Source organism: Pundamilia nyererei, unplaced genomic scaffold (genome assembly GCF_000239375.1).
Source record: "Pundamilia nyererei isolate P.nyererei 1_Seehausen unplaced genomic scaffold, PunNye1.0 scaffold00182, whole genome shotgun sequence".
Lineage (NCBI taxonomy): Eukaryota > Metazoa > Chordata > Actinopteri > Cichliformes > Cichlidae > Pundamilia > Pundamilia nyererei.
Genome location: NW_005187583.1, coordinates 1,153,459 through 1,169,870, shown reverse-complemented (window position 1 = coordinate 1,169,870; position 16,412 = coordinate 1,153,459).

Here is a 16,412-nt window from a genome sequence, read left to right as displayed (position 1 = left end):
CCAGAGTTTTCGTTAACTCAGGGTATACTTACTCAGTTTTTCCACTAAACCGGCTTCCTGAAATAGGGCCCTGGTCATAAAAAAACGTGTTTATTTTCACAAGGATATTTGAGGGTACATGAAAATTTGACCAGCGAGTCAGCCGCTTCGTCATGGTGTGGTGGGATTGGATCACATCATTTTAGGGACAGAGTTTCTAGGTGCAGCTAAAGGATGAAGAATGTTGTGTTTGGTGATCCCAGGATTATGTACCTGATTTCTGCAGAAGTGTTCCTATAGGGTGTTATTCAGAAATGAAAAGGAATATGAACACTGTACCAACTGGTCGATGTACAGTATGAAAGCAAAGCTCTTGATTTACTGGTTGCTCCCATTCTTATCTATGACCAAGGGTTTGCTGAACACTAAAGTATGTTAAACGATTTGAATGCATTCTATTGCTTCACTAGTTGACGTGTTTCCCGATTTGTGTCTCTTTTTTTCATGTTATTATCCTTAATGTCAGTGTAGTTTTCCACCACACTCTTATTGACTCAAAACTCTTTCCTTTTCTGGTTTATTTGTTCTCAGCTAAAGTAAAAATATGTTTAGTCGACATCCTTCTTCAACTCTGAAACAGTTTCTTCAGGCTATTATTCTGAGGGGTAATTCCCTTTAGAACTACTTCTGACTTTATTATATATCTGACATAAATAGCTAAACTGCTTCCCCACACTCAAGGCTCTAGTTCTCATTTCATTTCCTCTGAGCTGTAGGACAGGTTGGAGTAACTGTATCAGGCAGCTTTACCATGACTCTGATTTGTCCAATAAATAAAGTAGCTGAGACTTTATTTAGGCACCTGGTACAGTTTAGCAGCATATACAGGCTTTACCTTTTGTCTTATGTCTTCTATGACCCAGTGGCGGTACCTGTATATAATGAAAATCTGAATACATTTTTTCCCCTCACAAGTAGATGCATGGGATGCTATAGACCTAATGTGGAGTAAAATGTTTTCAAAAACAAAAATGAAATGTGAAGGATTCTTTTTTAAGCTCTAATCAATTGCTGAAATAGAGAAAAGTAAAATAATACTCAGGCAATAGAATTGCGACCGGAAGTTTTGACAAGTTTTCAGATTCAAGTGAGAAATCCATCAACACAGTAACAAATATCTTTAGTAGTGAAGTATGTGTAGAAGCAATAGTGGTGCGTATGAAAACAAGTAGTAGTGTCTAATGTGGGTGAGGAAATGTGTTACTGGTTTGAGAACTGCATTATGAGTAGTGAGAATGACTTGAGTTGAGTCACAAATGAGTTTGTGAGAACTTAAAACTGTAAACTCCAACTTCAGTAAACAGATCTCTAACCTGCAAGACCTTCCAAGACAATGACAGCCACCTGAGTGCAACCAAGGAGGGAAAGGAAGTCAGTCAAGCAACCAAACACTTCACACAACAACAAAGTCAGTCAAAAAGTGTAAAAACACTCAGTTTGTATTTCTATGACTCATTTGTAAATCTAGTCACACAATTGTAGCACATCTCTACTGTTGATAATAATATTTCATCATAGAATTGACTTAGGGTTACAGTCAAGCAAGCTTTAGGTAAACATTGAGAGTCGGGGTTTGTTTGATGACTATTGCTTGATCTTTGTAGAATCATCAGTGTGTTTCCTGAAGTAATCATTGGCCATATTTGGGGGCTGAATAGAGTTTGAAGGACTGGCAGCACGCAGTCCTTCAAACGCAGCACTTTTTCTAATGTGTATGGTGACATTTTTTCATATAGTCTTTTAACCTTGATTCATAAAGCATACATTTATTTATTTATTGACCCAAACGTAATAGGACAAAGAGAGTTAGAGCAACTGTTTTTCAGCTAGTTTTAGTACAGGGAGTTAATATTTGGGGCTTGCTGAATATTTTTATTCAGCCACAAATGAAGAAACATTATTTTATTATTTCGTACTGACATCCAAATATTTACTGGAGGACAGAAATACTATGGGATGGAAATTAATTATGAATGAAGACACATGCTTTGACTTGATTGCTGAGCGTAAGACATGACAATGCTGCACTTCGGTAAGCAAGTCAGATTATTTTTCTCTTTCTCTAATGTATGGAATGTAAGAGAGAGGGGGTGCTTTTATCTCCATAAGTGATTTCTCTGATTGCACATTGTAAAAGCTAGCAAAAATGTTTGAAATTAAACTGCTGCATTTGCCAGGTTTCTTTACTGTGTCTGCATGTCTCCTTATGCAGATTCATGATTTCTTCAAGCTTGAGTTTTGTATACTTCAAAAAAATATATATATCTGTTCATTATGAAAAGCCATCCATAGGACATTTTGTTGTCGTTTTTGTAACATTTATTTTTATTGCTTTTCTTAGCCCTTATTTCTCTGAAGTGCTAATAAGTCCATGTCAAAATAATTCTTTATGTGTTTTTACTGTGTATATACTTTATAGCTGTTCTCACAAGAGTCTCCGATATGGCATTTGCAATGGGTAATACATAATACATTTCTCAGATTGATGTTGAGTACAGGCATACAGACAAAGCTCCTGGAGTTAGGAGCTTTGTCTTGATTACTCAATGACTAGTCACTTGCACTATGTAGTAACATCTGCAGCATCTGCAAATGACAGAAATGAAAAGAAAAAAACAATAAGTTGAGGGTGTAAGCGAGGTGTAGCATAACAGTGCCATTATGAATCTCACTATAATTTAACTCCCCACCAGACTCACACACACACACACACACACACACGCGTGAACAAACAACGTATAAACAAAAATACAACTGAAATTTCATCTGCCCAACAAGCATTTAACTACCGTGGCTCAAGAGTTGGGAGTTCGTCTTGTAATCGGAAGGTTGCCGGTTCGAGCCCCAGCTTGGACAGTCTCGGTCGTTGTGTCCTTGGGCAAGACACTTCACCCGTTGCCTACTGGTGGTGGTCAGAGGGCCCGGTGGTGCCAGTGTCCAGCAGCCTCGCCTCTGTCAGTGCGCCCCAGGGTGGCTGTGGCTACAATGTAGCTGCCATCACCAGTGTGTGAATGTGTGGATGACTGAACGTGTAAAGTGCTTTGGGGTCCTTAGGGACTAGCGCTATACAAATACAGGCCATTTACCATTTCACTGAAAGTTGAAAGAAGATTAATCTTTTACAGTTTTGGTGGGACGGGCCTCTTTTGCGTGTCTCTTGTCGGCATGATATAATGAAAACATTATTCTTCTCCTTTGAGTCTGACATACAAATGAGCAGAGTGATAGAAACGTGGATGATGTAAATAAACCCTGCAAGCATAGTCGACCAGTGTCATGATGCCTTGTGGGTGGAAGCTTCACAGATGGAAAATAAAACAAAAACAACAAAAAACACATACAAGATTTAAAAGATTAGCTTCAAGCAGCAGTGTTAATACCTCATGTGTCTGAAAGACTATGTTTGTAAGTAGTGCATGATTACTGATTAATAATCGGCTATTTACTAAGCAAACTTAAACTGCTGACTCCTGTAAGAAATCATCATTGCCGCTAACTGCTGTTAATTGACTTGGGATGCTAAAAAGCAAACTGATGTTCTGTGATTCAAATGTTTTCATTTTAAAAATGATTATTTGTTCAGTGCAGTGACTTGATATCACTTAAGAACTGGCTCAGTTACATTAGTGTAAACTTTGTTTATGTGACGAAAGCATCCATTGTGTGACCTACTAGTACAGATAGCCTCTTCACATTAACATTAACAATATCCAAGGATATTTTTCAGATGAGACATGCAAATGTCCTTTGGTTTAAAGAGAGTTTAGCATTGAGTTAGAGCCACATGTACAATAAACCACACATGATTTGTGGCTATTAAAAATTCACAATGCTAATGTGGAGATTAACATATTTATTTACTGAGCCATACGTTTTGCATGCTGAAGATGTATTTGTGAGCCACACATTACCCCAAGTCATTAGTCATCATTATCATCTTATGTAACCTCTTATATTGATTTGGACTCGTGATTCTCTTAATCTTTGCTCCATTACAGTAAATAAAATGAGATGAAAGGAAGAACAGGGCCTCAGTTTAAATATATCATGTTTGCGCTGCTAAATAATCTGTTTTCATTTGTCCAAATTATTCATATTTTTCAGTGTTTCAGTGTTAGATGGAAGAGCTTTAAGCTTGTTTGAATTTCATCATTAACTTGCCCTTTTGGATGGCAATGTTTACATGCATGTTGGCTTTTGGTGGATATCAAAGTGTGCTGAATATATCCATCCACTTTCTTTTCTTATCCAGTTCAGGGAGGAGCTGAAGCCTATCCTAGAGGCAGGGTCGCTAATCTGTCACAGGGCCAACGTGCAGAATATCAAAGTTATTTAAAAGGTCTACACAGTATGCTGGTATTTAATTTTAAAGGATTGACAAATGCAGATGACAGTTGTGGACCAGGTATGCAGAAGTCTGTTTACATAATGCATTGTCTCATTTACATTACTTTAATATTATATTACTAAACAGTAAGGTTTGCAACTGAATTCCGACTGAGCTCCTTTGCTTTGTTTATGACTTCATTGAATATTGTGCTAAAAGCAGCGAGTTGTTAAAGAGACTTGGTGATTTATAGTGAAGAGAAAGACATATCCTTAGGATTCCCATCACTACCTCTCCATTAAATTCATTCTCTGTAGGTTATTAAGTGCTCTCACTTACTTCTCACTTTCAAAGCCTTCTCTTGCCATCCTCCATCTTTAACCACATTCTATATTGGAATTGTATATTCCAATTGCCTCATATTGGAGTCATTTTCCAAGCTGTGTGCGCAAGTGGAAAAAAGAGTTAGCAGAGTCGATATTTCTTTTCTGAGGTAATCTGTGAGGATGTCACTGCAGTGCTTCCTTACACTCATAGGCCTCAGACTTGATTAGATGTGAACACTGACCTAATCTCTGACTGGCTTTTCAGAGCGCAGACAAGAAGACGCAGAAGAAATGTTCATCAGCTCACTTGTGCAGGCTGGCTAATCAAAGCCTTAGTGTGAGTTAAAAGAATTTGGCATTGAAAGTAGTTCAGCTGTTCCATTCACTGTACAACTATTTATCTTCCACGGAGCATTTCTTTTACATGAAGTCTTTTCCACTTCCTTGGTCTCCATTTAACAAGCCCAGCTGCTTAAGTGTAAATTATAATTGATTTTCACCACATTTAGTGGTTTCTCATTTAGTTTCTCCACTTAGTAAAAATAATTAAATCTAATAATCCTCAACATTTGTGTTCAGTCTGAGACAATTACATCTACGAACTGATTATCGCACACAATTAGATTTAACAGGTTAGAAGGAATACTCAGTGAATCAGAACAGTGTGACTGTCTCAGTAACGGTCCATAGATGATTTTCCTCCCTGTAATTTTGCATCTGTACACGACCAGACTGGATTTTAGATCAAGCAATCAAGATGTGATTGGTACGGAGCCCCTCTGATGACTTGGTCCAAAAATAAATAAATTGTGGCCACAAAATACTACTCGAAATAGTATAACGAGCCCACGAAATACTTATCTGTGGCCACAAAATACTATTTTGACGGCACAAAGTAGGTATAGCATGCGCACGAAATGCTAATTTGTGGGCATGAATTGGGTATAACGTGGCAACGAATTATGTATTTGTGGCGCACATCATATTGATACAATTCCTGGACAGCTGTGTAGAGACATAAGCATAAGAGTAGGCTAAACCTATACACCATGGACAGAGACAGTATGATTGAGTTTTATTTTAGGCTGGGAATGAGCTACAAATGCATTTTGAAAAGCCTGGCAATGCAAGGAGCCATTATTATGGAGAGACATTTAAACAGGATATTGAGAGCCCAGTTGCTGTACAGATGTAAGTACAACCTGGACGCCGGGATAGATTTTATTGTCAACCAACTGCAAGAGCCTGGGAAGGATCACGGTTATTGGTCAAGTGTTTCGTGCTCACAAATTAGCATTTCGTGCGCACGTTATACCTATTTCGTGCCCTCGAAATAGTATTTCGAAATAGTATTTCGTGGGCACAAAAAAGTATTTTGTGGGCACGTTATACCCATTTTGTGCCCACGAAGTAGTATTCTGTGGCCACAATTGATTTATTTTTTGGACCATGTCATCAGAGGGGCTCCGTAGATTGGAGTGCAGACTTTCACTAACAACTCAAGGGGTTTAACAAAAGTATTGTATTAACTCTTTAATACAAGGTAATACAGCCATTTTCATCATCAAAATCATCATTTAAAATGTAAGGATTGTTTTTGATATTTTACCAGCCACAGATTGTTTGTGAGTCTCGGTGCCATTCCTTTTTTGCTTCATGTGGCTGAATCTGAGCTGGAAATAGCACTGCATATTTAAGAAATCTTCTTAATAAATATAATTCTTCTGCTTCTATCAGCAGTCATATCATCCATAAAGACTAGTAACTGAGATCTACTGGCAGCCATATATGCCCATGCCCAAATATTAGTGTTGGACATGCTACTGTGTGCTTTAGCTCATAACCTGTTTCTCTCATTCTCCCTACTTTTGTCATTCCATCAGTCTGGTACATGTTAGTATTGGTTTCTTCTGTATTTTTATTTATTTTATTTTCATTCTAGGATTAATTTTTTTTCTGGAAAAGTCTAATCTGGCTTATCTGCCCTTGAATGTAACCAGGAGTTTTGTAATACTGCAAATGTAAAATCTGCAGATTTTACTTTGTTAATGTATAAGAGAGATGACTGTTGTTGTTAATCTTGCTTCAGAGTATCATCACTGAATTTTTTTTTGTTTGTTTTGTTTGTTTTGCCACATGGGTTCTTGGATGCTTTAAGCAATAAAATTGTCACACTCTCTTCGCCGCTCTGAAGAGGTCTTGTGCTGTTTTGGATTATTTGGCCAAAGGGTCTAACATTACATTAAGTAAAGCAGAGATATGAAAATAGAATGAAGAGGAAGAGATAAATTGAGAAAGACAACAGATAGTTACTCTGTTCTATTTTCTCCTAACATTGCCTCGAAAAGCCCTAAGGTTGAAATGCTGCAGAGGTGTTTGGAGGCTGTCGCTGTGCAGCCCGGGGGAAGATGTTAATAACACAAATTTTATTTCAGTGGACCTGGGCCTGTCACACAGGTATAGGTCTGTGACTTTTCACAGATTTTCATATATAACTTCCAGTGCAAAGCTCATTTATTATAGTTTTTATCGTTTTTAATTGAATATATGAGTATTTTATTTGAGCGTAATGTCTGACAAAATCACAGGTGTTACTAAAACGCACGTCTTTAATGATAGTGACTGTCAGTTTGTTTTGGGGGGTTTTGCACATGCCCTGTTGTCATTTTGTTTACTCCCTTTTCTTTTTTGTCTTATTCCTATATATGCTGTCAGTTTTTTAATTGTTTTGTACTGCCCATTATGTAAAGAGCGAAAGGATGGCAATTAGCCTGTGTTTAACTTTTTAAATGTTCTGAAGTGTATGTGATGTTTGGATTGCATCATTGCTGTTGCTTCAATTTAATGTAAGAATAAAACCATGTTCAAACCAACTCCAAAAGTTCTTAAGAAAAGATTTGCAAAAATGTGTATCTTGGTGTTTAAAATCAGTCATTTACCTGATTGCAAAGTTTACCCCATGGCGTTAGGAGGTTTGTTCTTACATGGTGTTTAGTTTCAAGAAGTACTCAAAGACCAGAGCAGAACAGCATTTGCTGCAAGTTTAGAGGCTCTGTGATTGGTTTCACCTAATATGAACATTAATTAATTTCCAATAACTGAATACCAAATCAATCTTTCTAAATGTTTTACAAATGATCAACTCCAGTGATGTCGTTTCTTCACAGTAATGGATTGATTAAATAATATGGCATGATGAACAGAATATCATCTGATGGACAGCCATGTTTTTTTCTGTTCACCGTGACTGTACATGATTAGTTGGTATGATCCCTGGGTAGTGGCGCGTGAAATGTAGGGGCTCAGTGGACTGATGTAGCATCTTCATGAACATGTTATTATTAGCTGTCATTTCATAACCTGAGTTGTATCTATTTGTTTTTGCAGCCTCTAAGCTGACAGTCTTATCTCACCCATTTCCACTCATCAGGGATTCCCTCAAGAAATGTACATTAGTAATAATAATAGCCACAGGTTAATTTGTAGCTATTTACTTCACACTCTTCTTTATGCTTCAAGCAGCAGCAATAAAATAATTAAAGTCATTGCACACAATGACTGCACATACACCTACAGATATAGTCACATCACACACCTTCACTTGGGGTTTTTATCTATGGGAATATAACAGCTACATTTCCATAATAAATTAATAGTGAACATATTTATGTAGCCTCACAGCAACAAAGCTCCAGCCAGCTCTTTATCGTTAATGTTGTTCCTGCTCTAAGCATTAGCACAGATGACCGCAGCATGATTAACCTTGGCATTGTTCCAACCCAGATCGACTGTGGGTATAAATAGCAACCAATCCTTGTTTTTTGCTTTTATTAAATTAAAGCTCAAAAGCTGCTTTACTGAAACACTTATACAATACACTTGAAATCCCAGTCTAAACATATTGGTATTGATAACAGCTTATTGAATTATTCACAGTGGTAACCACATCTTCTGTCTAGTTTGAAAAATTTAAAGTTGATTCAGAAAGGCACTGAAGTCAAGCTTATCCCAATTCGCACTGCATTACCTGATAACACCGGATCTCTGTGCAGGCCTACATTGATCTTGTGAGAATATTCTGCTCAAGCTGCAAATTTGCTACTTTTAGGGCAGACCTTCCCAAAGTGTGGGGCCCACCCCCTAGGGGGACCGCAGAGCCATGGCAGGGGGGACGCGGGATGACAAGGGGGGAAAGAAAACAAAACGCTTGGACACTGCTAGCATGGGGCGCCTACAGAAACGCAAAGCAGGAGATGAAGCATCGCTGAATATGTTTCCAAACCAACTTCATTCCAAGCCAAAGACTAGAAAATATGGTGAAGCATATCTTCCCTTTGGCTTCACCTGCACAAGTGCCGAGGTAGGTCTCCCCTGCAGAATTGATTTTCCCTTCGTAGGGAGCAGCGCTGGGCTGTTTAAATCACGGACAAACAGTATCCCACATTCGTGATTTTTAGTTCACAATCACTTCTTGTAATGACTAACTACTCCTGACATTTTGGAGATATACATACTATACTATACTTTCTACAGTAAAGTTACAGCGGGATACAAATAATATCAGGCTCATCCTGCCACAATTTGTTCCCCCGGTTTTAATCACGGACAAACAGCATCCGACAGTTGTTTATGTTTTTGAACCTATTTTGCACAGAGAGACAGTTTTTGAAAAATGTATTGATAGCAATATTGAATATTATTACACATGAAAAAAAAAACTACGCATCAAATAATCACATCGTGATTATTCGTGATTCGTGATTAAGGCCTCTGCCTTTGTAAATAGAGGAACAGTAGCTGCATGTGTGTATGTAAGCGTGTAAAACCTGCAGATTGTCAGATTAACAGTATTTTGTCTCGATCTGCCATTCTGCAATTCATCTCAGGTAAACAATAACGTGGTGCACAGCGTGACGTGAAAAAAGGCACATACCTTTGACTTTGCGTGAGGAACTCTGTATTCCTCGTCCACACGTAAACGCAAAAAAGGAGTTTTAAAAAAAAATCTCAGTTTTCGGTGATTCGAAACGCAGTTTACATGTGGACGAAACAGCTGCGTTTTCAAAAATACCCGTGTAGGTGCAGACGTAGCGTAAAAGAGTTAGTAGTTTATTTTCTTACTACCTGTAATCTATTGCAGATTACTTGTATTTGCTTAATTGTTTACTAAATGTTTGAGGTGTGAAATAAACTGCAATGGAGCAAAATATGGGTGGGTGTGGTTGGAGGATGTGTGCGTGCATGTGCGTGCGTGAACTCGCGCGCGGGGGGGGGGCAACATTTTTCTTGTAAAACAAAGGGTAAGTTCATTTAACAGCTCTAAGTAGTTTTGTTAGTAAGGTACCTTGATTAAAATATTGTAATCTAGGGTTGGTGAGAGGAAGTGGGTTGGAGTTAAGATTTTAAAACCACAATGTGATGATGTCAGAGCGATAGAGAGACAGAGACAGACAGCTAGTTTATTTTTTCTTCTCAAAGTTTCCAGCCACAGATGATCTTATTTATTTATTCATATGTATCTCATAATGTACAACATGGCTGCTTGTCTTTATCTTTCGAAGCTTCTCGTACTTAACAAGGTAAATGAAGTGTGGACAAAAGCTTAAACACACCCTCTGGGTTCTGATACACATAATGAATCACTATAGAAAAATTAAGCAAAATGACAAACAAAACCTCGGAAAACTCTAATTGAGACATTGGTATAGTTTAGTTTTATTTTATTTTTTCATTGTTTTTGTTTAAAACTTCTGTTTCAACTTCACATTATCAGTTACACTTTGGTTTATAAATTTAATAGCTTAAAGTTCAGTATTGAGCAGGAACAAACAGGATGATCATCATGAAAGAATGGTGACATCTGGAAAAACAGTTGGTTGCTGAGAGGGACCAGCGCACAGGGAGTACAGGCTTGGCAAGCAGAAGCGTGCTCTTACAAGAGTGGTACCTCTGGAGCCAGCTGACAGGAGGGCTCATTATCCAAATGTAGCTGATAAGTTTAAACAACAAGAACGTGAATGGAATCTAGAACACGAGGATGCTATTAAGTACAGGTTTTGTGTGATCTGTTAAGTGTTAGTGTGGAAGGTTTAATCATCTATACCCTAACAGAATTCTATTAGCTTGTTCTACGCTCTCTGGTGAGCTTTCCAAATGCATAAATAAAGCTAAAAAAACAAATAAGAAGAAATTAATCATATGTGGCTCAAGGGGGAAAACGCTAAAATATCATATTGTTCTTTTAAGTATATGAAATTATGAATGCAATCAATACTGTGTTTTTTTAGCCTCACTTTGTAGACCGACTGCCTCTAAAATGCTCAGTTACAAATATCAATATTGCTAAATCTTCCACTCTGTGAGACCATGGCTGTGTCCCAATTAAGAGACTGCACGCTTGAAGTACGCATTTTGAGTGCAACTACGTCACCGCCACGCAATGACGGCTGTCCCAATTCGAAGTGTACTTCAAATGCATACTCCAAATGCGCCGTCGATTTACCTAAATATCAAGCGTGGTCCGGTGCACGCTTCGTGGTCCCATATGTCCCACAATTCATAGCGCGGCGGTGGTGTGGATAATTTTGCCGCAAAATACGGCAGACGGCAGAAGGGGGCAGCCGAAGAGTGAACTGTCAAAAGTAAGTACTGAATATGATGTAATTTATTTATGTGCGAATGTTTAATAACGAAGAACATTAAAACATTACTGTTGGTCATATGTCGGCAAAGTTATGTGACATTAGTGATGTCTGTACTTTCAGCGTTAACTTGGTTTTAAAGCCTCTACTTCAAAAAATATATATAGTTGACCTTAATGTTACAGAGAATGTGATGATTTTATGGATAATTAAAGTCAGTCATATATCCACAAACACAACAAGCTGAAAGTCAGTGATGCTGCTCGGTTTGCAGTCCTGAATATCACGGCACAAGCAAGATCCACTGCACTGTTAATGTTAGCTATGTTATATTGCTGCCTCTGTTCGGTGGTGTCGAGCCAAACGGACTTTAACGTGTGTTTGAACGAGCTGACGGTTCACTCGTTAAGCTGAAAGAAAGATGCTTTAATCACAGGAGTCACACATGTGTCCACTGTATCATCTGGGAACTCTTCTTGTTTAGCACTCGTAATAACACAAACACTAAATCCTCCTTCTCTTGTGCTGTTTTGTAGCAGTGTATACACCTGAGACTGTCACCTGTCTGTCTGTCCTGCACTCTCTCTCTGATTTGGTCGCAAATGCGACCAAATTTTTCAGTGCTGCAACTAAAGAAAAAAATTTGGTTGCACCTGTGCGACCAACTGTTCGGGTAGCAAAAAAATAAATAAAAATCTGCAACCTTCCCTGTGGTCAACAACAGACACATTTTGCCCCTATCGTGGACTAAACCAATCAGAGATAGTAAGGGGCGGGACCTCTCTGATTGGCCGTGGTCCAGTTGAAAGTGCAGGTGGAAGTGGGAGGTGAGTAGCTTGAATAAAGCGATATCAATTCATTAAATCCTGAATGACTTTTAAATATAACTGTGTTTTGCCAGAAACGCCAGATTCTCAGATTAAAGCTCACAAAACCATTTCAACAACAACCAAACAGCAAATGAGAGCAGGTACACGGATTCCCCACAAAGACGTAAACACAGAACGGACCCGACGCATCAGAATCAGCTTTGTCTTTCTCGGCTTTCTCACCCGACGGCCTTAGACGGACACGCTGTCGGAGCTTAGGGATTCTGATGCGTCCGGTCCGCGCTGTGATTATGTCTTTTTGCGCTGATTCTGAGCTGCAGGTTTTGTCTCTCTCCAACCAAAATTCGCCGAGCCAGCAGCAAAAGAAGCAGCAAACTGCGCTTCACATTTGATCAATGCGTCATGAATTTTGCTGTTTTGCTTCCATGACTATTAAAATCACACTTCATGCACAGCTAGCTCTCTCTATCTCTCTCTGTACTTCAAGAACAGTTTCCCGTCTCCAATCTCTGTTTTCTGTATTATTCATTCGCTTATTACCCACCAGTCTACCGTTGTTTACAGCGCTGTCGGCTGCTGTCTTTTTCTTTTCTTTTTCTTTTTTTCACTTAAATGACCTCGGATAAGAAAGAATATTTTTTCTGTTGTTCAATACTGAAGAAATTTAAACTTTAAATGCAGAACATTGTAGAATATTTTTAAGGTTATCCGCTATAAAAAGCCAGACCAGGAAAATCTCCTTCATGTTTTTCTTGGTCATTCATTTTTGTCATGACATCACTTTGATTAGTTGAGTATCTGAGGCTGAGACCACGGGACTGTAAAACATGATTGTTGGGCTTCATTTCTGTGCTGAACAGTCATTTCGAGATTAGTTACTAAATAGCAATTAGCTAATGTTGGTTATGAGACTAAAATCATCTCACTGTTGTAATGTAAATATAATATGGCCAATATTATATGTATTGTCAGATTATTATGATATATCAGGGCTCTAGACTAACTTTTTGCCATGGGCGTACAGGTACGCCTGGCGCACAAAAATTTTATAATAATTTATATAATATTATGTGTTTTTCTGGATACACTGTGCTTTTTCAGCATTCAAAGATTGATGACACCATGTCAGAGCACTGGCTATGAATTTCAGAAGGATCAGGCCCTAACTTAACAGAAAAGTTAGCAATAGTTATTTTCTTATTACAGCTACATCCACTTCTGTCGTGCCTAGGCTGCTCACTAGGGCTGGGTATCATCACTGATTTCTATAATCCATTCGATTCCGGTTTTCAAAGTCCCGATTCGATTCCACTTAGCCTCAGACAGTCAGAAATATTATAATTCTGATCATTTATCAGTACTGACTTCATCAGAATTGTGAAAAAAAGGAGACTTTCTTCACTTCATTTCACATAAATGCTTTTTATAAAAACAAACAAACAAAGAGTCTTTCTTGACTTCCCTTAAGATACTTTTTATACCCTCCACATGTAAGCACTATTGTCTGCTTTTGTAACTTTGGACTAATCTCATGAAAAAAAAAGAGACTGCAGGTCCAACTTAAATTGCCTTACTTCCTTGCAAGTAATTGATTTAAGTTAATCAACTTGAAAACTTTAATACGTTTATTAAGTGACTTTGATAAACGTAATTCAATTACTTGTAAATAGTTATTTAAATTGGATTCCCCATTCTCTTTTTTTCAGTATATGTTGTCATCGCATGTTATGGAGGAAACAGTAGAGTGGAGCGAGTAAACCAGTGGTTGTACCTCATTAACAGAAGCTTCTCAAACCTTTTGTCTGAAAGTCGATTTCTTTTAGGCATGAGCACCAAATCTCCCAGACTAAAAAGTCGTTCCACAGGTTGGAGTGTTATACTTTAAAAAAAATTGTCTTTATGCTTGAAAACTTATGCAGAATCTGAAGGTCGTAGCCTGACATCAGGTAGTCCATGACTTCTTTTTCTGCAGAATAGGTCTCCTCCTCTGCCTCTGCCATCTCACCTTGGCTGCTAGATGTAGTAGCACTGGGCACACTGGCAGGGTTTTTTGCCAGAGGAGCAGTGGTGCAACACTCCGCTGTCAGAAGCTGTTTTACTCGCTCCCTCCTTCCTGTATCTCTCAGCCATTGGAGTTTGAATTTTGGACAACTGGCAGCTGCGAGAAGGGCATCTTTGTTGTCCAGCACACCGGTGAAACGAGTCTGAATAGCCTAAAAAACATAATCGATATTTTTATGCCTACAATTTATTATGTTATTGAATTACTTGCAAACCATGCCTAATACGAGATCAGTATTATGGATTTATTTTGTTTTAGGTTACTTGTAAACATTTTGTATGAAGCAAAAAATTTGACTAATTTCAAGATGGAGCGTACCTGTACAATGGCATCTGGAAGGCCTGCAGTCATCCTGGAGAGGTCATCTTTCACAGCCTGGGTCTTCTGCATCAGAACTTCAAGTGTTGGTAGTAAAGTTCCATATGGTTCAAGGTTCAAGGTTCTTTAATCGTCACATGCATAGTTATACAAGTATAACACACAGTGAAATGTAGCCTGATACGCTCCTCGACATGTGCAAAAATTGGGGGGGGGGTGTAGAGGAAGAACATTATATATATATATATATACATACATGTGCAGTAGTAGCAGCAAGCAGGTGAATTCTGTACATTAATATGAATAGACATCTGACTATATGGACAGTCGCCTTGTAAAATGTCCAGTGCTGCAGTCTGAGGTTTCATGGGCATGCAGTACTCATGCAGGTACTGGTATTCTTGATCTTTGAAGCACTTCAGTCCTAGCTTTGTGTACAGAGTATTCAGCTCACCCATGGGGATTTCTGCAATTATTTTACAGCATCAACAAAGAAATTCCACCTTGTGGATGTTGGTATTAGGAGCTTTCTTTTGCTGATTTCTTCCACTGTTTCTGATGCAAGTGTAGATCTTCTTGATTTGGTCCAAAGAGCTGCCCATACACAGCCCTGCTCTCTGCATTGGTTGATAAATGTTTCTCCACATCACGTGTGCAAATTATGTTGATGGTGTGCGAAGCACACCTGCGGTGCGGGGGAAGAGACAGCTGACCATCACTTTCATTCTCAGCCGAGAGGATTTCTGACAGATCAGAAAAAGTGACATCATCGTCTTTGGGGGTGGACTCTTCCTCCTCTGTCTCTTCATCGGACTCCGTGACAGGATGATAAACTTGAAACGCATTAACAAAGTTGGATCCATTATCAGTAACTGTTGCAACTACTTTGTTGAGTAATCCATAAGAGGAGTGAATGTTTTCGATTTCTGTACCAGTGAGATCATACCTGTGTCTACCACGAATTCGCCTACATGCTAATGCAACCTTGTGGCGCTCTAATGTGGTTCTACTGATCCAGTGGAGCGTTACTCCCATATAGCTTCTGTTGTTAGCAGTCCAAATATCCGCGACAGTTGAAACAATGTCAATCTCATCAGTGCGGCCTTCAAATTTCTCTCCATAAACTCCTTCTCCAAGTAAGAAGTAAAAGTCGTTCGGTGAGACAGCTCGGCATTAACAGAAGTAGGGATCTTTTTTATCATGGCACGAAACGAGGGCGAGTCAACAGTTTTTATAGGTAGCATTTCTTCTACAATATACTGCGCGACCAACTTCTTCAATTCTTCATCACTTACTGGTTTTGCACCAAAGTCCAACTTTTGTTGTTTGGGGGGTTTAGGACCTTCTGCGGAAGTCACAGCTCTCTGCTTTGGTGGGACCCTCTCTGTGAGTTTGACTGTGCCGTGCTGCGACTCCAAATGTTTCTTTAAGTTTGACATAGTGTTTTTGAAGGTAGATAACACTTTTTCGCCAACACAGAGTGTACAACGAACTTTAATATCGAAATCTTTAGTTGACAGAAACTCAAAATAATGACCATATTACCAGCTAAAGAGCGAACATCTCTCTCCCTCCATCGTTGTTTACACTTTTTTATGTCGCTGGCTGCTTGTAAGCGGGAAACGTGACCTGCCGCATATGTGACGTTTCACGACACGTATGTGTTTGTCATCGCCTAAGTCGAAAAGACGAAACCAAATCTTTTTGCTTAAAAAAATAGTAACGCACAGTGGTTTGGATAAGTAACTTTAATCTGACTGCTGTTATTGAAATAGTAACGGGTTAGATTAGTCGTTACTGAAAGGTGGTCATATTCAGAGTAACGCGTTACTAAGCAACGCATTACCGGCATCACTGTATATATATATA